General features: G+C 41.8%; 1 pseudogene; it reads right to left on the bottom strand.

The window, feature by feature from the left end:
- Positions 1-5,526: 5,526 nt before the first annotated feature.
- Positions 5,527-21,675, bottom strand: part of LOC148320820 (uncharacterized) — a 117,251-nt pseudogene continuing 101,102 nt past the window's right edge.

Below are 21,675 nucleotides of genomic sequence, written 5' to 3'. Positions count from 1 at the left end.
TTGAGGGCGGAGATGGGCACTTTACCCTATTTTGCAAGTCCATCTTCCACGTGGGAAACCTTCTGTCCTCCACTCTTATTCAGGAAATTATCACCTTCCGTCCTTGTTCGCGCTCTGCCCTTTTACCGGGATTTCACATTCTTTTCGATGGTTGTCATGTGGGTGGGCGAGGGAAGCCGTGAATCAAAGCAGTGACACATAAGCCAGGAAATAATTTTACATAATTTGAAAAGATTCTAAAAGCAGGGAAATTGAACTTTGCATCGATACCACATGCATTGTGGTAGCTGGTATTTGATACGGGCAAAGCCCAAAATAGGACAGAAGAAAACCCACTTCCGCTCTTGCTTGGTCGGTCCTTTTTTTTTTTTTTTTTTTTTTAAAACTTAACCCCAAAATGGGCTTCCATCCGGGACAGACGGAACGGTCTGTCTCCAGAACGCAACACCAAAGCCGGCACACAGTGTCAAACAAAGTACCAGTTTTTAGCAACTGGCAGAATCCTTAACTGATTTCCTTAAAAAAGACAAATGACTGTCAAGCCAGTGTTTGATTTTTTTATCCACCAAGAACATGGGCCTCTGTGGGCAATACTCCGGTCCATAACGGTCTCAGACGCCACAGGGTCGTCAAAGGGACATTCTGTGGTTGTCACCTGCCATTCAGATAGAAGATAACATTAGGAACTGATGATAATCTAGACATACAAGTATCACATGAACATACTGTACATGGCTCTGCACTAGATACTATTAAAATTACTCTTTTTAAACATATAACAATTTAACAAGTGTAAAATGACAATTGTTGTAACATGGGTTTGAAACTGAAAGCTTTCACCAAAATAAAATGTGACTAAAGAGTCAGACCACTACGCGAGGGCCCCAATATGGCAAGATGAGAATCAAGCATGTGTGTGTCATCAGCCAAGACTAGAAATGTATCTTTTGGTGAGGTGAGCTGGGCCCCAAAAGGACACTACTGGAAAGGTATGGAAGGTAAAGTCTGTTGCTTCAAACATGAGTCAACCATAACGGTCTCAGACGCCACAGGGTTGTCAAAGGGACATTCTGTGGTTGTCACCTGCCATTCAGATAGAAGATAACATTGGGCACTAATAAGAATCTTGATATCCAAGTGTCACATTAACATACTGTATATGGCTCTGCACTAGAAAGTATTAAAATTACTCTCTTTAAACCTACAACAATTTAACAAGTGTAAAATGACAATTGTTCTAACATTGGTTTGAAACTGAAAGCTTTCACTAAAATTAAATAATGTGACTAAAGAGTCAGACCCCTACGGGAGGGCCCCAGTAGAGGAAGACGAGAATCAAGCATGTGTGTGTCATCAGGCAAGAATAGAAATTTATCTTTTGGTGAGGTGAGCTGGGCCCCAAAAGGACAATACTGGAAAAGTGTTCAACCGGGCTGATCAATTTATCGTTTTGGACTGAAATTGCCATTTCAGACAATGTGATTTTGATATCGTCAAAGTCGCATGTTTTATAAAGGGCTCTGATCGCCCAAGCACAAAAATCAGCGGCATATCAAAGTAAAAACCTCACAACAGCGCAGAACTAGTTATAAAAAAAATTAGCAAAGTTACCAGGGGGGACCTATTCTGGCAGCCCCTGCCACAATAAGTACCCCCCCTCTAATCACAAAAATATTGACCCCAACCATCAAGTGACTTATTCTGTGTGCTTATTGGATCATTTTCAGTATGTGTGGCAAATTTGAGCAGGATCCCTCTTTTCTAAGCAAAGTTACCAGGGGGGATCTATTCTGGCAGCCCCTACCACAATAAGTACCCCCCCCCTCTAATCACAAAAATATTAACCCCAACCATCAAGTGACTTATTCTGTGTGCTTATTGGATAATTTTGAGTATGCGTGGCAAATTTCAGCAGGATCCCTCTTTTCTAAGCAAAGTTACCAGGGGGGACCTCTTCTGGCAGCCCCTGCCACAATAAGTACCCCCCCTCTAATCACAAAAATATTGACCCCATAACAAATAAATTTCACAAGGTAATACTACTGTATCATAGAACTTTACTTACTGTAATAGTGCGGTCCTTATGTAATATTTATGCTGTCCTCAGTAAATTTTGTCAGTTGTTTTATAATTGCAATTCTATTTCTATGTGTAATTTTGTTTATTGTTTGATCCTCAGTCGGTTACTTTGTGGCTTTTTGACTTTCTTTGCATGTAGGCTCAATATCATTACAGCGACACCTGGACCGAATTGAGTGTGTGGACACACTTGAACTGAAGAACTTCAGCCAGTTAAATGTTGTAAACTGGCCAGATTTGCCAGTTGCAAATGAAGAAAGCACTCCTCGATTTCCTTCAAAAGTACAACAGGCAGACTGGATGGGAGGGTTGCTGAGGCTGTGATATGTCGGAAGCTGTTGGATTACCATCTGATATGCCTCTCCTCACTAGGGTCGCAGGGATCCTGGAGCCTATTCCAACTGTCTTTGGCAGTAGGCGGGGGGACACCCTGAACTGGTTGCCAGCCAATCGCAGGGCACACAGAGACGAACAACCATTCACGCTCACATTCATACCTCGGGGCAATTTCGAGTGTCCAATTAACCCACTATGCATGTTTTTGGAATGAGGGAGGAAACTGGAGTACAAGTAGGAATTACACACAGTCATGGGGAGATCATGCATACTTACGTTGTCTTATTTTTCATGGTTTATCATATTTACTTGAGGAACCTATGAATAAATCTTGTTAATCTTTGTGCGATTCATGTATCATGTACTGCCCTCCTGGTAAAATAAACTAGAGGGTGATTGTAAATTTCATTTGGTGTAATCATCACATTATTTGTCAGGTTTACACGAAAAAAAAACTAAAATGTTGTATTCTGTCACGATCGTGCCTCTTTGTTGCAGCCGAGTGGGCGTGGTCGACGGCGCGTTGCCCAGTGACGCGGCCGCGAGCGGGACGCGCTCTCGAGACTTCCCAGCTGGAACCCATCATCTCCTGATTACTGACTATTTAAGCCCTCGACGCGCACACAGACGCGTCGGATTATTGACCCAATTTGCTCTCGCCTATGTGCCCTTGCTATTGCCTTTGCCCAACTTTGCTCCGTGTGTTGATCGTGTTTGATGTTACTTTGCTTTGTTTCTACAGCTACTATTCGGCTCGCCTTGTGTTTCTCGATGATTGGATTTAACCTTACCCTTTGGAGGAAGGACATTCTCGTTTTTGGTTTTCTTGCGTTGCAAGCTCCTTTTGTTACTCGTTTTGCTTTTCCTGGGGGAAGACTGTTCCCCCAGCGTTTTTCGTTCACATCTCCCGACGTTTGTAAGTATAGAACCACTATTAATATTGAAAGCAACTCACCTTGCCTATCACCTGCCAATTGCCCTTTGCCGTTCACAATAAATATTGTTTCCACCTCATTTTCCCTTGTCCGCGATTTAAGAGTCCACCCACACCGCTTTCCAGCCCCGGCTGGGAAGCGGTCATTACAGTATTCAGTACATGAAGGAAGGGCATATACGGTGCTCATAGTAATGGGTTTTTATTATCATGTACATGCCGCACATAAAAATGTCTCCTCTGTCGGAGAAGCCGCAATACACATGTGGTGGAACCACCTGTCACACTGGATCTGGTAAACAAAGAGATATAATTATTATAATATTTCATATTTGTCACATGCAATAGTTAACAAGAACTGATATTATTACCCAAATCTGGTCTGTGTCATGGTCAACTTCCCCGCAAAAATGACATATATTGGATAGGTCGTCTGTGAATACAGATTAAGATAGAAGTCAAGTCAAGTCAAGTCAATTTTATTTGTATAGCCCTTAATCACAGACAGTCTCAAAGGGCTTTACATAGCCACAATCGACATCCCCGATCTTAACCCCCAGGAGGGCAAGGAAAAACTCACAAAACCTCATTAGGGGAAAAGTGAGAAACCTTGAGAAGGGACCACAGATGGGGGAATCCCCCTTCCAGGATGACCAGGCTGCAATGGATGCCAACTGGGCAACATTTGACACATACAATGATGCTATGCAATAATAGATGAGATAATGTGAGAGTCAATTGAATGAAGTGCTGCAGGAAGATGACTTCAGTGGAGTGGGTCCTCATCCAGGGCCGTAATATCCATGGCAGCATATCCGAAGATGAGCCTTCGATCTTGTACCGGTCAGTTGGTGTAAATTTAGAACCATATAGATAGAACCAGTGCTCTAGTTATCTATGTAAACCAGAAATGAAAAACATGTTTGTAGAACTAGCACTAATGGCACAGTAAAGAAAATTCATTGGAGTTGCATCAACATTGGTTGCATATTATTTGCCAGTCTCTTGTAGGAGAGTGGTTGCAATTTCGAGCCTATATCCATTTATGTCTCGCAGGCCCGCTGGGAAAGCCATAGTCTCATTTCCCAAGAGGCGCTCAGCGAACTGGAGAAGACAACATGAGATGTTTACAGTGAAAAAAGGATGTTTTAAATGTTTACCGTTTTGAGCCTGCATTTCACCTTACAGACAATTCTGATGTCAAACGATGAAATTCACTGTTAGACCCTTGGACTGTGTAAACTGTAATTTTATATTCTTGTTTGGCTTATGTTTTAACTGCAAAATCTTTGCATAATGGAGTCATGCAACAGTGATGACATCTATGTTTAGCAAACACATACTTTTGAGGCAAAGATTCCACAAGACGTTGCGTCTTGCTGCCTGGGATGGGGGACAGTGCCACATGTCCAGCGAGAAACATTCGACCCCTTCTTACGCATGAATGCCCTGAAAAGGAGAGACAGTAATATATTTTAGTTATAAATGTAATTTTCACATTTTAGGGGCCCATGCATGCAATACATTTCCATTTTCATTTATAAGAACAAAAATCTAGTCAATTTTCAAATTCACATGAACACCTTCAGTCACATTTTGAAGTGTCAATACTGTACTGTATTTTAAAAGCTGTGATTACCTAGTTGTTTCCAGGCATTTTTTGATGTCCCTTGTAGACTCCCCTAGAGGATCAAGGATCAGGGACCTTTTTTCATTGGGGAGGATTGCCTGTTTTGTTTTTTTTATAAAACATGTTTTATTAAACAAATGCTCTGCATTTCAAATTTACTGATGTTATATGCTAATGCTTTGTATAGTAGTTAAAATTGCTTTTACTGTTCATTTCCAATGATGATGCTCATTAACGATGCCCAGAATGATTTTGTATTCCTCCGGGTGTATCTAAAAATAAACAGAAATTAGCGAGAAAATACGTCTATAAAACATGACATAAAATGTGTAAAGAAATTTGAGATTTTTCTAAGTCACATTCAATATACAAAACAAAGACCTTGAGTCTTGGGCTTTTCCCATTCCACATGTTTGTCATCGGGTATGTGTCAATGAACGCAACCTTCTCTCCATTGAGTTTGTTGTGTATATGAACCAACAGTGAGAGATAAGCATTTATAACCTGGAATAAATTGAAAGACAAAATAATTTTTTCCCCCCAAAAATACAGTGTTAGCTCTTAAGACTTGGAACACTACAATAAAACCTAAAAACAAAAATCTCTGCTAATAAGGAATTATTTTACCTCTGATTCCAACTCAGAGTCAGGTCCAACCTGGGAAATGTCCCAGAAGAATAATTTGTACGCCCCTATTTTGGAGAGAAGGACGTGGACATCTTTTCCTGCCCAGGCATCTTAAATGTCTGTCAAAAAAAAGTTTGGACAATTATTAAACTAAGCGCAGTTGATAGAAGATTAGCAAGGGGGTATTAAAAGTACATCGCCAACTCCATTTAATGAACATACTGACATTATTGCCATCAATTTGTCAAATATATATACACAAGTACAATAAATATGTAACATATAAAGACCTTTGTAATCTACTGTTTATTTAACATGTTTTATGTTACTTTACAAAGAATTCTTACATTTCTCAATATTTTCCCTGGTGTATTGGGGCGTCAAGGATGATGCTGGAGGAGTTGATGCTGGAGGAGTTGTGGGTGGAGGAGTTGATGTTGGAGGAGTTGATGATGGAGGAGCTGAGGCTGGAGGAGTTGAGGCTGGAGGAGTTGAGACTGGAGGAGTTGTGGGTGGAGGAGTTGTGGGTGGATGAGTTGATGTTGGAGGAGTTGATGCTGGAGGAGTTGTGGGTGGAGGAGTTGATGCTGGAGGAGTTGTGGGTGGAGGAGTTTATGCTGGAGGAGTTGATGCTGGAGGAGTTGATGAAGGAGGAGCTGAGGCTGGAGGAGCTGAGGCTGGAGGAGTTGATGCTGGAGGAGCTGATGCTGGAGGAGCTGAGACTGGAGGAGTTGATGCTGGAGGAGTTGTGGGTGGAGGAGTTGATGCTGGAGGAGTTGATGATGGAGGAGCTGAGGCTGGAGGAGTTGATGCTGGAGGAGCTGAGACTGGAGGAGTTGTGGGTGGAGGAGTTGAAACTGGAGGAGTTGTGGGTGGAGGAGTTGATGCTGGAGGAGTTGATGCTGGAGGAGTTGATGATGGAGGAGCTGAGGCTGGAGGAGTTGATGCTGGAGGAGTTGATGCTGGAGGAGCTGAGACTGGAGGAGTTGTGGGTGGAGGAGTTGATGCTGGAGGAGATGAGGCTGGAGGAGTTGTGGCTGGAGGAGTTGATGCTGGAGGAGTTGGGGCTCGTTGTGGCGTTGAGGAAACTACATTTTCTTGCGCATATCGATGAGGCACTCTTGGTTTGTCTTCTTTATAAAATTTCAATTGGTCTATATTTATTTTGGGTATTAGGGCTCCATTCTTGTCTTGGAGGTCGGCGGTCTTACCGACTATAGCCACAACTGTGAATGGTCCCAGAAAGTTCGGTTCTAATTTGCCACCCTTCCTCTGTTGACTCCTAATGTTTTGTCTTAAGACATAGTCCCCAATATTAAGAGCGACTGCGCTCCGAGCGTTCATTTTTGGCTGCTTTGTTTTCTCTTGTGCCCTCTTTGTGTTTTCTCTCACCAGCTCAAATATTTGTTGTTTCTTGCTTTCATTTTGTGCCACCACCTCATGTTGCACCACATCCTCCACAGTGCCATCAAGCTTTGGATAAAAAACAATAGTTCTAAGTATTCAAAGCTTCCTCAAATCATTTTGCACTTGTGTTACAACATTAAAGATGCAAAAAAAATAAATTATAATGTTTTGGAAAAGTCAATTACAGTTCTTTAAAATAAATTTCCTCAGCCCGCATTGTGAGTTCTTGCTGCCTTTTGTAAATTAAATATCAACGACAAACTGTCTGTCTCTGCCTTTTGGTATGATATCCAGTTTTGGTTCTGAATTAAGTGCAAACAACATTCACTAATATCCAAATAAACACTGGAAACATTAAACACATTAAACCTTTCCATGATGTTGTGAGTAATTGTGACGGATCGTGCATAACGAATGACAAAAAACCTACCTCATAATGTTCTGGCACCTCTATGGGGTAGCGGGCCTCTCTGCCAAACATTAAGAAGTATGGCGAGTACTTCGTGGTCATCTGTTTTTTTGTCCGAAGGCCAAACATTACAGCATCCAAATACTCATCCCAGCATCCTGGATGATGTGAGACGATTTTGCTCAGAGCTCTAAAACAATAAAATCGTTTTTTAAATCTGTAATTGTTTGACAGTTGATTCTATTATTCCATAATGTAAATTACATGAAAAGTCTCTCCGGAATGATTATAAAGTCATAAAGGAGTGGAAGAGTTTAAACCTGGCTAGTTTTATTCGATGTCCTGCATCTTGTGTCACTGTTATTCTGTGGAATGCTGTGTGGGTGGCTGGTGAAGTTGGAAAAAGAAAGTGAAAGAATGTGAGGTTTGGGAGGTTTTAGGTCGGTGCCTGGCGCAGACAGATACCTCGAGGGGGAAGGGATGCACAAGAAACTGGACCCTTCAGCCACAAGCAGGAGGGGCCACCACTTGAAGAAAGACCAAGAGAAGCAAGCTAAAGTTAACTGCAGCATACACATAGCCAATAGAATCATGCCAGGATGCCTTTGTCTCTGTGTCATTTGCATATTGTGTCTATAAATAAATGCTGAACAGCGAAGACAAAGAGAGCTGTATTGAGAGGGACCCAAACTCAAGTTGTAGATTTGTGTGTTAGGAATAAATCCACTCGTGTGTGAAAATGCCGGCTTCCTGATACCTTTCTATTGCAGAACGAGCGCGCATATTGTTGGATGAGTGAGAGTTGGGTAAAGTCACAAATTGGAGTCAGATTATTAATTTGAGTTTACATTGGTTTAAAATTAAATTCTAACATTGATTTAAAGATAAATTCCAACAATTTATGGTGACGCCGACGCGATGCATGAGAGGTAAAAGAAGTTTGGAACTTCGAGAAAAACCACATGAGACTGGGTCTCGCACGTCCACACCAGGTGACGACCTGAGAAAGGATAAAGTATAAAAGAGCCACACATCCGACCATCTTTCCTCTTGGGCCCACAGTGAAACAAGGTAAGCAGAACCCTTTCAAATTCTGCACATTGGCAACGCTAAATTATAAGAGGAAGGAGGAGCGGAACGTAGTAAGCGTAAAAGTGTTGGACGCTATTAGGGTGTAAAATCTGGGATTTACCTTCTAGCATAATTAATGGCGCAAAAGTAAAGTAGTATAGTTAAAAAATAAAAATAAAAAGTGTAACAGTGTGGACGTTAGTAGGGTCTGAAATCTGGGATTTACCTACTAGAATAGTTTGGAACTATTCGTGGTTAAGATACGGTATAAAATCTGGGATCTACGTATCGGGACACGGTTTAAAATCTGGGATTTACGTGTCTGTGTGGAAGCTGTGTGAATGTGAAGGCTAAAATTGTTCTGCGTAAGAAGTGGTTGGGACACACACGAGTGGATTTCAAGATGGCGAAGGAGAGTAAGTGTGATAGTGGTCTCGGATGTGGCACGGAGATTAAGGATAAATTCATAAAAATGAAACATAAAAAAGAGAAGAAAAACATGAAGTAGGGATGAAATAAGAAAAGAGAAAGAAAGAAAGCTAGAGAAAAGAGAAGAAATTGTGTCAGTGTAGAGATTGAAAGTTCAATAAGAAAAGAGAAAGGAACAATTAATGTTCCATTGAAAGGAAGATGATGAAACAGGCAGTATTGAAGAAGGTGTGACTTGAACAAATGAAAAGGATAAGAATTAGGGTCTGCTGTAAGGAGGAATTGAAGAAATAAATATTTTATGTTTCATACTTTAGTTGATGGTCTTTCTATTAAGGTAACTGTAATTAGTAACTGGAATGAAATGCACAGATGGAAATGACACAAAGAAAAAAAGATTGGTGTTATGAAATCATAATTGAATGAAGCTTTTGAGAGCATGAGAAACCTTTGCAAGAGCATAGGTGGTTCCTGACTTTGTAGTTTGTGATTTGATACCTTGATTGTTTGAGTGGCTTTGGTAAGGCTACAGTGAATTTGGAAAATTAAAGGAAAAAAAATAAGAGTGAGAAAGATTTTACAGAAGGCAATGATTGTAGGTGTAATCGTAAAATCATGAGTGTGCTCTAACAATGAGTTAACAGCTCTTTGAAGTTAGATGCTCGTTCCCAAGTAGGGGGAGGAAGTCAGAGAAAGAGGATGAAGTGATTGAAAAAGCGGAAGAAAAGACGGAATGTCTGAGAGGCATTCATCCACAGTTGCCAGACTCGCAACAGTATGTGTTTGAGCCGCCGCCCGATCCGACGGCGCCATTAATGGGGGGGGAAGCACCAGCAGGAACATGTAAACATTTCAGACACAAGAGGAAAAACAGGCATCAATGGCAGTCGTTAACTGATTGAAAAGGAAGATATGCCTTTTGGTGCTCTCGTAAGAAGGTCACAGTCCTTTTGTTTCAGAGGTGTGTCGCGGCACCCCCCTCGATGTTGCAGACGTTGATCTAATCTTCAGGCATCTGCCTCTCATTGAGGTGTGGAGCAGTTTTTTTTACAGTGCTAGTGTAGTAAGGTACGGGATAAAATATATGTATTCAACCTAACAATAAATACAAATTAGCAGGGAATTAGAACACAAGTTAAACACTGAAACATGCAGGGGATGCCTGAGGAACAGCAGGGCGGCGACAATCTTATTAAAATTTAAATTTTTAAGCAAAGGGATTATGGTTTTGGGATAAGTTTTAAGTGAAGTATTCTATGAACATGTTGAAAGAAAATCTTTGGAAAGGGGAATATCTAGCCATTGGAGATTGGTTTACCAAATATAAAGTTGGACTAAATAGTTTCGTAGATGATTTATTAACTGATGTGTATTAAATGTGACAAAGGTGAAAGACAGATGTTTTTTTTTTGACTGTACGACGCGAACACTGACATGACAATTTTAGAGGACATGACATCATTCCATAAATACCAGACTGCTAACATTCGCATCTATGAGCTGTTTGATGTAACAGGTGCAGTTTCGTCAGCTGCGTCCAGGAGAGGAGAAACAACTTCACGGGGAGTGAATGGGAAAATCCAGAGACCCACAGTTGTAAATTTTGGCATACGCTGGCTAAATTGAGGCAAAATTAAGGAACTGCCAGCACAAATCACAGTGGAACCAAGGCGGACGCGCCAAGGGAGGGGTCTCTGTGTGGAATTGGAAAGTATCGTTTGGTGAATGAAAGTGTGAAAGAAAAAGTGTTTGGATGCATATGTGGTGTGAGTGAATGTTTAAGGGACGGGCCTCAGGACAGACAATTGTTTGAGGTCACCGGCAAGCCCTTACAGTACTTAGGATGCGATGGGTGGACAGGCCTGATCAACCTGAATCCCTATTGCACTCCCGAGTATTGATTTTCAAATTGTTTTTGGAGAAAGATTAGAGTAATTAAATTCAAACATCAAGTGAATGGTTGATTGACGTTATTACACAAAATTTATGCAAAACTGAAAGTTTTGGAAGGAAGATAATTTACCCCTTCTCATTCTCACTGGCAAGTGCCACTCGTCCAGTTCTGTCCACAGGTTTGAGGTGACATGTGACCAGTGTGACCAGAAGGCCGGAGAATGCTTCAAATAGCGCCTCACCACGCCCATCCCGGAGGTTCTCCTCAACAAGGAGGGAGAAATAAGATATTCTAATTTAGGGTCCACGGTACAGATTAAGATATAGTTGTTGCTTTAGCCTGCTCATGTGCTCCACAGGAGTTATTATTATTCACATTGGATGCGCGACTAGAGAACACACACCCAGTCCAGGATAGGGCAAAATTTTCTTGGATTGTTTAGACTTTTCCATATAATACAGCACCACAGCAGTGATACTTGAAGTTAATGTCGAATTAGTGGCACTGTTTTTATGGAAAATTACTCACTTAACGCAAGGGTAAGTTGTTGTAGAGGAGATATTTCAGACAAAAATGACCCTGAAGTGGTCTCAAGCACGTGTCTCATGTTGGATGTATGAATGTTATTCTGATATTTTCCATTGTAACGTAGTTCATTGTATTTAGGACTAAGACATTGTAAAACACTGTTTGGAAGAACTTATAGAATACCTCAAATTTAAGAACAAATGGGAAATAGATGTTGAAGCAACTTTAGTTGACCATATGTGAAAAGTGTTAGGAAAACAAAAGACAGGCGCAAATTTAGAGTGACAAGGATCTTTCTGTCTCCCAGCAGGGGCAGTAATCTAGTAAAGCCAGGATACTGGGTGCTTGTAAGAAGTTTGAAGATAAGACATTCGTAATTACCCAAGGGGGAAGGAGGGGTTAGTAACAGCTCTCACAGCTGTAAAGATAGCAGAAAGGTCAACATTGGTTTATTCGACACGTTGTAAAGAGGTCACACGTTGTAAAGAGGTCACGTTGGTTGAAATCTCCTACAAAGGAGACACCAGACTAAGAGGTTTATACAGAGTTACAAGCGGGACAAAATTTATTTAAGAGGAACTGTCCTCACTTGAGGCCGAGGCCAGATCTGCTGACCAGCATGATGGTCACCAGCTAAATGGGGACACCTCAGGTGAGATTGGCCGTGCCGTGTATCAGATATTTCTGGCCCGTTGGGGTCGATGTTGCTGTGTCTTTCAGGTGGGGAAGGGGGAGACAGGCCTGGTCTATGTGGCCAGGGCGAGACGTGAATGGAGTGAGACTTCCGGCAGTGACCCATCCAATAATGTCGACATTACTACACAGCTGTTCCAGTTGGCCGTCCACAAGGGCGTGCACCTTCCAGTGGCAGACATCAGGCGAAATAGTCCATGAATGAAAAAATGCTAATCGGCCTAGTAGAACACATTTTGTACCTAACTTTGCACGACATCAGAAAAGGAATATATGGGATTGGATTAAGGAGCGTGACTAAAATTGTTGTACTTGCAGGTTTAGAAGGCCAAGAGAGATAAGAAAAAAGGAGGCAGCTGCTCCTTCCACTTCTGCTGCTTCTGGGCAAGGTTCGGGTGACGCAGCGCCACAGCAGACTGGCTGCTGTCCATAGCAGGCCAGTCAACGAGGTTGGGATTGCAGTAAAAGAGGTATGGGTGGTTACAGACGGGGGTTGTGAGTGGGGTGTGCACTTGCTGCGGGGTGTGGGGTCACTGGGTGATGAGCTGTCCATGCCGAGCCACTTTCTGGAATGTGCCATCCTCCGGTGCCATGTCTGTCACAAAGAGCTCCACCAGCGCAGGGGGCGCCACCGTTACCAACTCCCAACGCACTTGACACAAACCCGCTCGTACCCCATTCCATGACAGGGGGCCGCGGAGCTTCAGCGTTCGAGGACTAGCAGGTCCTAGCATTCCGGGGACGGTGGATGGACAAGTTTTCGATGGTGCTGGATATTGGGGCGAGCTATGAGCTCCTTCCACAACCCCCACTGAGCCATGTGGACTCTCAAGATTGCCTGAGTCACTGCCATTGACTGAACGAACGCTGGAATTCGAGTGGCATTTCCGGATGGGACTGAACTTGACTGTGCACATCCGTCGGAGGGAGCATATGTCGTGCTCTCTTCCTTCCCAGTGGCTAAACTGAACTGAAACATTTGAGGGCAGCTCTGAAACCTGGTTCCCATCCTCCCGCGGTGGGTATGCCCTGTTCCTGCTCTGGTCTGAGTGGTTTCGCAACCGCCACCCTTTCAATTCACCAATTGACATATCACATTGTACATGTGATCACAAACATGATTTGGTTTATCAAAAATGCACTCATCCAAATTTAGTCATGAGTGCATCATGCGTTAGAATTATATATTTGTTATGTCTACCGGCGTTGCCTCGCACGCGTGCCTTGTCCCTGAGCAGCGGAAATGGTATGAATTGTTTACTTTCGCCGAGCCACAAATCGCATTGAATATTGATGCGCGTCATCATACTAGAGATCTAGACCCCATAGTTGTTGCACAATCGGGAGATCATATTTCAGCACCGACTACAAATTCTTTGGTTTTGGGAACATTACTAAATGTCGAAATTTCCAGAGAAGGGTCGCTCGGAAGTGGTAGTTCTGTGTGTGTCTCTGCTTGAGGTGTTGTGGACCCAGGGCCCGACTGAGTTGGGGCTCGGCTTCACAGCTCCGCGATTGTTTTCACTGTCTCTACCCCCTCCCCCAGTTGACAGAATCAGTGTGGGCACAGCTTGTAGGTGGATTGAGCCAATCATGAGTCAATAGGAGGTGAAGACTGCAACGGTCTTGGAGCTGTCTATGTCTTGTAGAGCACCTTTTCTTCCCATAAAAAAAAAAAAAAAGAAAAAATAGAGGTTTAATTCGGTATCTGCGTTATTATAGTTTTGGGATTTTTTTTATTTTAAGCATTTCATTTGTGTTGCTTTAAAATTTGTCAATTAACAGTCAAAATTGGAGCGTTAGCTCGAGGCTTAATTTGAAATCTCGGAACACAGTTAGATATTTGAACTCAGTGAACTCAGCATCACTGGAGTCGGACATCACTCCGTACATCAACCTCCGGGTGCTTTCCCGGAGGTGGACTCAATATCGCGGGTAAGGACAGTTTAGTGTTCTGGCTAGAACCTCACACGCCATCCAATTGGGAACTACAGAACAACAGTGGTACCATAACTCACAGTTGCGCCCGGCCCCAGTAGTTGCGCCCGGCCCCAGTATTTGTGCCCGCCAAGGTTGAGCTTAGAGGTTGACCGCCCGGACGGCCAGGTCAAGAGAGGGAATGTGTAGATGGCATGAATTGGATCAAAGTCAGACACTTTCGAGTCTGAACAAAGACGAGGACGATGCAAATGTTTGACTATTTTGCTGGATGGCTTGTGCTTTGTGTGGACTATGTTGGCGTTTGAACAAAGGATGCAGGATGACAGAAGTGATGGAGTGAAAGGAGAACGAGTGATGGTGTACTATTCCTGTAATGGAACGGTATGGTATGAAGCAGAGCGAGATGATGGTAAGACGCTGACACAGACACAAGAACTACTGCTAAATCTGAAATGTAAACAACCGACACAGGTGAACACTTGGGTGACAATTTTAATTGGACACACCCATGGAATGATGTGGGAATAAAAAAGAAAGAGCCTATTTTTGACACCCAAGTTGCAAAACAAAAGTTCACCTGACTAAAAGTTAAATGGGACTGGTCCTGGGATTGGAAATATCCAGGAGTCATGGTGTAATGAAAATGTGTCTTTGCCAGTAGGAATCCCTCTCGCTCGTGATGATGTTTGGCTGTGGTGTGGAGAGAAAGTGCTGTACGATAGGCTTCCCACCAATGCCTCAGGTAAGTGCGCCCTGGTAACGCTGATCATGCCAGTTAGTGTGACAGCCTTAGATCTGGCCAAAATGGAGTGGGAAGGTGTTGGACAATGGGGAAGAATCCCCTTCCTTAACAGGAAGAGAAGGGACATGCAAGAATGGTTGAATGCAGGAGATCCCACGTATATAGATGCAATTGGAGTTCCAAGAGGGATCCCTGACGAGTATAAATTGGTGGATCAAATTGCGGCAGGATGGGAGAGTATTTTCCTGTTTGTTACGGTAAACAAAAATGTGGACCGGATTAATTATGTTCATTATAATGTCCAACGATTGGCGAATTTTACCACCTCAGCACTCCAGGCAGTGCATGAGCAATTGGCTGCCACGTCTCTTATGGCATTCCAGAACAGAATAAGCTTAGATATGGTGTTGGCTGAAAGAGGAGGAGTGTGTGGTATTTTTGGGGATCAGTGTTGTACTCTGATTCCCAACAATACATCTCCTGACGGTCGCCTTACCAAGGCATTGGAGGGTCTGCGCACGCTAAGTAACAAAATGAAGGAGCACTCAGGTGTGGACAGCAGTTGGTATTCTGACTGGTTAAACATCTTTGGTAAATATAAAAGCCTGATTGCATCAGTACTGATTTCTATCGCTGTGTTTGCCGCTATTATGGTGTTATGCGGATGTTGCTGTATTCCATGTACCAGATCATTAATTGTTAAGACAAGAGAACGCACGTTGGGGCCACTCCCTCCGGGTGGTCAGTACATGATGATCCCTCAAAAGGACCCCCAGGAGGCGGAGGTAGCCGTGGCCCTCCGGGAGTCCAGGATGTGAGTATGGAAAGATGGCCTCGGGGACCTGAGGCCATAAGGAGGGAATGAAATTTTCTACTAATTTTCTACTGGAATGAACTTCTCTACTAATTTTCTATTGGAATGACATTTTTGTACTAATTTTCACTAATTGTCTACTGGAATGAAATTTTCTACTGATTCTTATTCTTTTACTAATTGTTTGATGTGTTTTAGTTTTATGGCAAATGATGTCGAGCTCGTGTGCAGCAATGAAATAAGGTGTTCAAGTGATGACCTCAGATGTCTGAGGTCATGAGAGGGATTAAAGGATAATGTAAATGGCAGTCAATTTAAAACTGAACAAAGGTTAGACTGCTCGGAGCCACTTTTGTGATCCTGGCATGGAAGTCCATTGTTTCAGAGGGGTCTCGTTCACACCTCCTGTGGTGCAGCTGTGATCTAATCTTCCTGCATTCCTCTCCTGAGTGTCTGGTCATTAGCATGGTCTAAACTTCGGTTACACTTAAAGGATTTCATACATTTGACTATTAAAGGAATATAAGAGTTTGAGCTTAACATAGTTCATTAGATGTTGGTGCATCCAATGTATGAAAATGTGATATTGTAAAATGCTGAGAGTGTGACTGGTGAAGCGCAACAGAATGGGGGTTGCAAGAGCGTGCACGAGTGGAATGTTTCAGGACAAAGGGTGATAGCAGCAAGGAGGGAGCGAGACGAGATGAAGGAGCAGCCATCGAAAGATCACAACCAGAAGGAGCCACCACGGGATTCGGCGGGAGAAGAAAGACCAATGAGAGCAAGCTAAAGTTAACTGCAACATCACATAGCCAATAGAATCATGCCAGAAGGCCTTTGTCTCTGTTACATTTACATATTGTACAGTATGAATGACTACTGGAAAAACTAAAAGTTCTGTTCTGTTGGTGGCACGAGAGGTGTAGACTTGTATTGAGAGGGATCCGAGATCTAGGTGCTATGTAGAAAATCTGTATTGGGAATAAATCCACTTTGTGCGTGAAAATGCCGGCTTCCTGATACCTTTCTATTGCAGAACGAGCGCGCATATTGTTGGATGAGTGAGAGTTGGTTAAGGTCGCAAATTGGAGTCAGATTACTAATTCGAGTTTACATTGGTTTAAAATTAAATTCTAACATTGATATAAAGATAAATTCCAACAGCGCGCACACACACGAAGGTGACCATCCAACCTCCACAGCCATTTAATGACACATAAAATAAACTAAAATAATGTCAAACAACAGCCAATTGAAAAAAATTATCCCCTCATACGTATATTCAAACGACTGAAAACAACCCCCCCTCACCAAATTTATCCTCAAGAACATATTTCTCAGGTTGACTGACAGAAGAGGGAGAACCTCCATCACGTTCTTCTTTCGTGTGTAGAATGACATCTGACATCTGTGCTGAACTATGTATTAAACAAGAAAATCAAATTGCTGAATGTTTTCCCATGAAGACTGAATTGTAAAATAACCAGAGATGGCTTACCTGTTTTACTGTGCATTAACATTTTTCCGATTGTCCTTTTTGTTGAGATAACTCTTTAATATTGAAATTGCACACGGAACTGGTAATTGAGTTACAGATACTATATTAACATACTAAATGTTAAGTTTTGTACACTAATGATTGATAAGGGTGCATAGTTAGTTAATTGAGTCAATTAAATAAGCGCTGAACTGTATTATTCACTATCCATCAAAAATAAAAGCTGAAACCCATGAGACTAGGCGAAGCGCCAAAATGAATCCACAAACTTTCAAATTTTTAGGATATGAATTTTTATTTTTAATGATGTGGTGTGCGTGTGTGTGCATGGGTGTGTGTGTGTGCGTGGGCGTGCGTGTGGGCGTGTGTTTGTATTATAGTTGGAGTACAATTTCTCCCTCTGACATAGTTATGGTGACAGACAGTCCATTATCACCAGGGGGGAGAGTGGGGGGTTGAGGAAAAGTATGTTCCCAGATGTTGAGGGGAATTTCAATGAGCTGACCCGCTTCATCCACCACCTCCACCTTTGACTCCACCACCGAAAATCCAATTATCGCAATCGTTTTCTCGTAGTTACAGCTCTGTCGAATAAAAACAGTTTTTGTGAATTGGAAACAACTTTTACCCAAGATCTCTTTAAGTAATGAATTTAATAAGTATAAATCAGGATGGGGAACACCTGTTCTGGGTTGATATTAAAAAGGGCCTTAGTACAGGGACCACAAGTATGTAGCAACCTTTTGATTTTTTTGATTGATCTAGAGCAATGTATTTACTCACTTTGATTTCTGTGAATTGGGTTGTTTGGAGGGTCAACCCAAAATCGTTGTGGCGCACGATGAGGTGTGTAAAAGTGTAGCTGGCTCCCGATACGATTTTGACCAAATTGGCCTCTTTCCAGAGTGCCACATTCACCTGCACACCGTCCTGCAATAGTTTAAAAATGCATATTCAGTGTGTATGAATGAAATGCAAAAACAGGAAAACTATAAACGATGTACTTACTTTTATTATGGTCACGTTGCGCATTGGCACAGGCCGGGCCCCACGCAGCCGCACCATGCGAATTGGACGCATCTAATGTGGACCAAATTGAAAAAAAAACAAACATTTGAATCATGTATGTCTGTGCGCATGATGTGTGTGCAAACAGAACTGTGAAGCTGACACTGAAGAACAACAAAAAGAAAAGTGGGTACCCTCGCAATAAATAGCACATTGCAATGATTGTGTCAGAATGAATGAGCTCCCATCTCTTTCCATTTTTAAAACCTGTTTGAAAACAGATTTTTATTCTTTTGCTTTCGACTCAACATGAGACTGTCGCGATTCAGCTAAATGTGTAAATGTGTTTATATTTGTGTTCTAATTACCTGCTAATTTATTTGGAAAGCGTTCTGTTACAGCTCCAGCTGTTGTCAAATGGGCTATTTAAATAAAATTGTATTGTATTATATCGCAATGCTTAATGCAAGGGAACACATGTTTTATATGGAGCAAGGGATGTAGGGTGATCGAGCCCCAACAGAAATCGGCGTAGTCCCAGTTAAGTGATATTCGAAAATATATTTTAAAAATATTTTCGCAGCCCCTATCTGAATCAATCAAGCCCATCTTTAGCCTCAGGAGAGAGAAAAAAAATCCTGTAGCTGTCCCTGGTTGGAACGCAAGGTTAATTCTGAAGGAATGTTAATGTGTTCACAAGTGTATGTATGCGCATACGTGCATGTGTGTTTGTGTGTGTGCGTGTACATTTGTAAGTTTGTGTATGCAGGCGTGCACTAAACTTACATCCACTATTTGCCCCTCCAAGGACACCATCCCCTCAGGAGGGGAATCCTTCACCTCCTGAGGAGATGATGTCACTGACGGTGGAAATAGGCGTAGCCTGGCCTGCTCCTCCAGTTCCGCAGTGACCTCTACTGCGGCGCCAACAAATATTTTGGAATTGGGCCGGGTGAGGAGTGTGGTCTCCTGCCCTGGCTGAAAGCCAAAATTTAGAAACACAAAACTGTTGCCCTCTGTGACTTGGGCAGACAAATTCTCAAATAAGACCATTTTGAATATGTTTGTCCCGTCACAGAGGGCAACAGTTTTGTTTAGATGTGTCCCAATGGCTTTGAGGGAGCCATCCAGGCTGAGGGACCAATTTTTGGCCCTAACAGGCTCCCGGATTGCAACTGCCTTCGCTTTGATAATATTTGATGCCATTCTGAAAGAGAAAGTGTAAAAACAAAGAATTATTTTTTCTTTCCAGGTATACTTTAAGATATCAGTGTTGAAAGAGAATAGCTGAAACAGGGCATATTGAATGCGTCCTACTTCGACATTTAACAACAAAATTTTCAATTCCTGATGTGATTCAATAATTTTTAAAAAATTTTTTTTAATTGCTGCCATGCTCGTCTCTGTGTGTGTGTGTGGTGCTGTAAGCCCTCTACGAACGCAATATGCATTGTTTAGCGCAAGTGTGTAAATGTTTCGTGCATTTTAAATTGAACCAAAAACTATACACTATGCCTAGTTGCACTATTACAATGGAACTATCCATGAATACTAAAATAAATACTTTTTGAACAATTTCCACTGGTCTTGAGCTACAATCCATTTTTTGTAATGTAAAAGGGACCGAAATCATATGAATAAAAGTGAGAAAATGTACTGTAGCATCTTTAACCGCCATTAAATTCTAATTTTTATTCTTACGAAACCAAGAGAGAGAGAGAGAGAGAGAAATCTCGTGCGTGACGCATATAATAAAACTCGTACATAACTCAGCAAAACGCAACTGCTGCCACATCAACACGCATTATTTCACGGCCTCAAGAGTCTAACACCGCGTGCAGTTGATCATTTTAGAAATCTCGTACCTTGGTCCCTCAAAATGCGCAAAGGTTGTGGCAGTGTCCTTAAAAAAAAGCCATTCAGTGTCGGATGCATACTTAACTGCAAAACAGTCCTAAACAGCGGACCACGACATAATTAAACGGTGGGATATAAAGGTCGTAAGAACGTAAAAATAATTGGTATTTGTAATTTATTTTTGGTTGTTGTTGTCGGTTTTAAATCCATCGCAAAGAGGTAGACCACTTATTTTGATGTTTCATTCCAAACACATTTTTGGAAGCTTATATTGAATGGATGCAGTGGCGGGCCATGCATTTAACACGTAGGCCTTCAGTGAAGTTCTACAGAGGATGAAAGTGCCAAGATTAAATAAAAAAAATACACCATGATAAAATAGTAATTAATTAATTAAATGTTTAACTCAGAAATAATTATAAATTAATATTTGTACATATAATGGTAATGTAACTAATTAATGACACATTGATTTATTTAATTTAATATTTACTTAATACATGAAACATTTAATTAATGTCACTTTTATCTAAATATTTAATGGTGCATATATTTATTTATCTGATTTATTTAATTCCCTATTTAATTAATGAATCCATCACTCCGACTAACACGACTTGAGAAGTGTGTGTCTTCGAAGAACAGGTGCACGCTACCCTCCCATTATTTATCGATCCCTATCCTATGTTCTAAAGCAATCCGCAGCTCATGCTTGAACTCTTTCCATCTGTTCTCCCTGACGCACTTTGCGCACCGCATCCCCAACAGGAACGGCTCCAGAGAGCATGCTCCGGAACTGCTTCTTTTGGGCCATACTGAAAAACTTCACCGGCAAATTTGAACACTCCCCGAGTTTCCGAATCGTAGGAGGGAAGCAATGCGCTCTCGGAGTTTTTTTTTTCTCGAAGGAACCCCAGTCCCTGACCAGGAAACCCCGCGCATGCGCCCATCGCTCCCTTCCCCTCCCCTTCCCCCCGTTCCCCTCCCACCCCACCGAGAAACCGTGGGAAAATGAATGAGATTGAGACGTTCATTTTCCCACGGTGTCTCTTTGGGGGGCTTATGACCCAGAAAAATAAAATAAAGGTGCACAAAAAAACGGAAGATCACATGGAAAAGTGTTGACTAAGGAATATTTAAATATGCGTTCATTCCTATTACAGTCAACGTGACTGTGTCTCGTGTAAGAGTTATCGATCGCCATGTGGGCACCTAGCAACACTTGATGAAGGAACATGCTAAATTGGACTGAATTATCGAATCTCAAAACTAGGTATTCAACAAAGGCCTTTTTTTAGCCAAATGTGAACGAATATGAATTTAATTTAGACCTACGACCAAAATCAAAATTTCTGACTCTGACATATCAATTACAGTCAACATGTACAGCACAGCTAAAGTTAACCAATTTAAATTGGCATATTCGGTTTTCTACCTGATAAAGGGACAATTACATATTAATAATTACATACTAATAAATAGTTAATGGTGTTTTACAGAGAACACTGAAGAGTACAACAAGTTAAAAAGGAGTTTTCTGTATGTCTAAACCAATAAACCATCCTACCTCTTGCTCAGTCAACTGTAGAATGAAAAATGGCCACCTATGTCACGGTGGTCAGCCCAAACGCCCTCGACATACCGGCGGCAAAAAACAATTAATGAAATAATGGATTTTTTTTTAAGGTAAAAACGACGCATAACTATGTTTTGTAAAACAGAATATAGATCCTACTTTTTTTGCCAATTTGTTTTTGATGTGATGACATTTTAAATAC

Source organism: Idiotropiscis lumnitzeri, chromosome 16, assembly GCF_059441095.1.
Source record: "Idiotropiscis lumnitzeri isolate Australia: NSW breed Sydney's pygmy pipehorse chromosome 16, RoL_Ilum_1.0, whole genome shotgun sequence".
In the NCBI taxonomy this organism is placed as follows: Eukaryota; Metazoa; Chordata; class Actinopteri; order Syngnathiformes; family Syngnathidae; genus Idiotropiscis; species Idiotropiscis lumnitzeri.
This window is presented reverse-complemented; position numbering and strand designations above follow the sequence as displayed.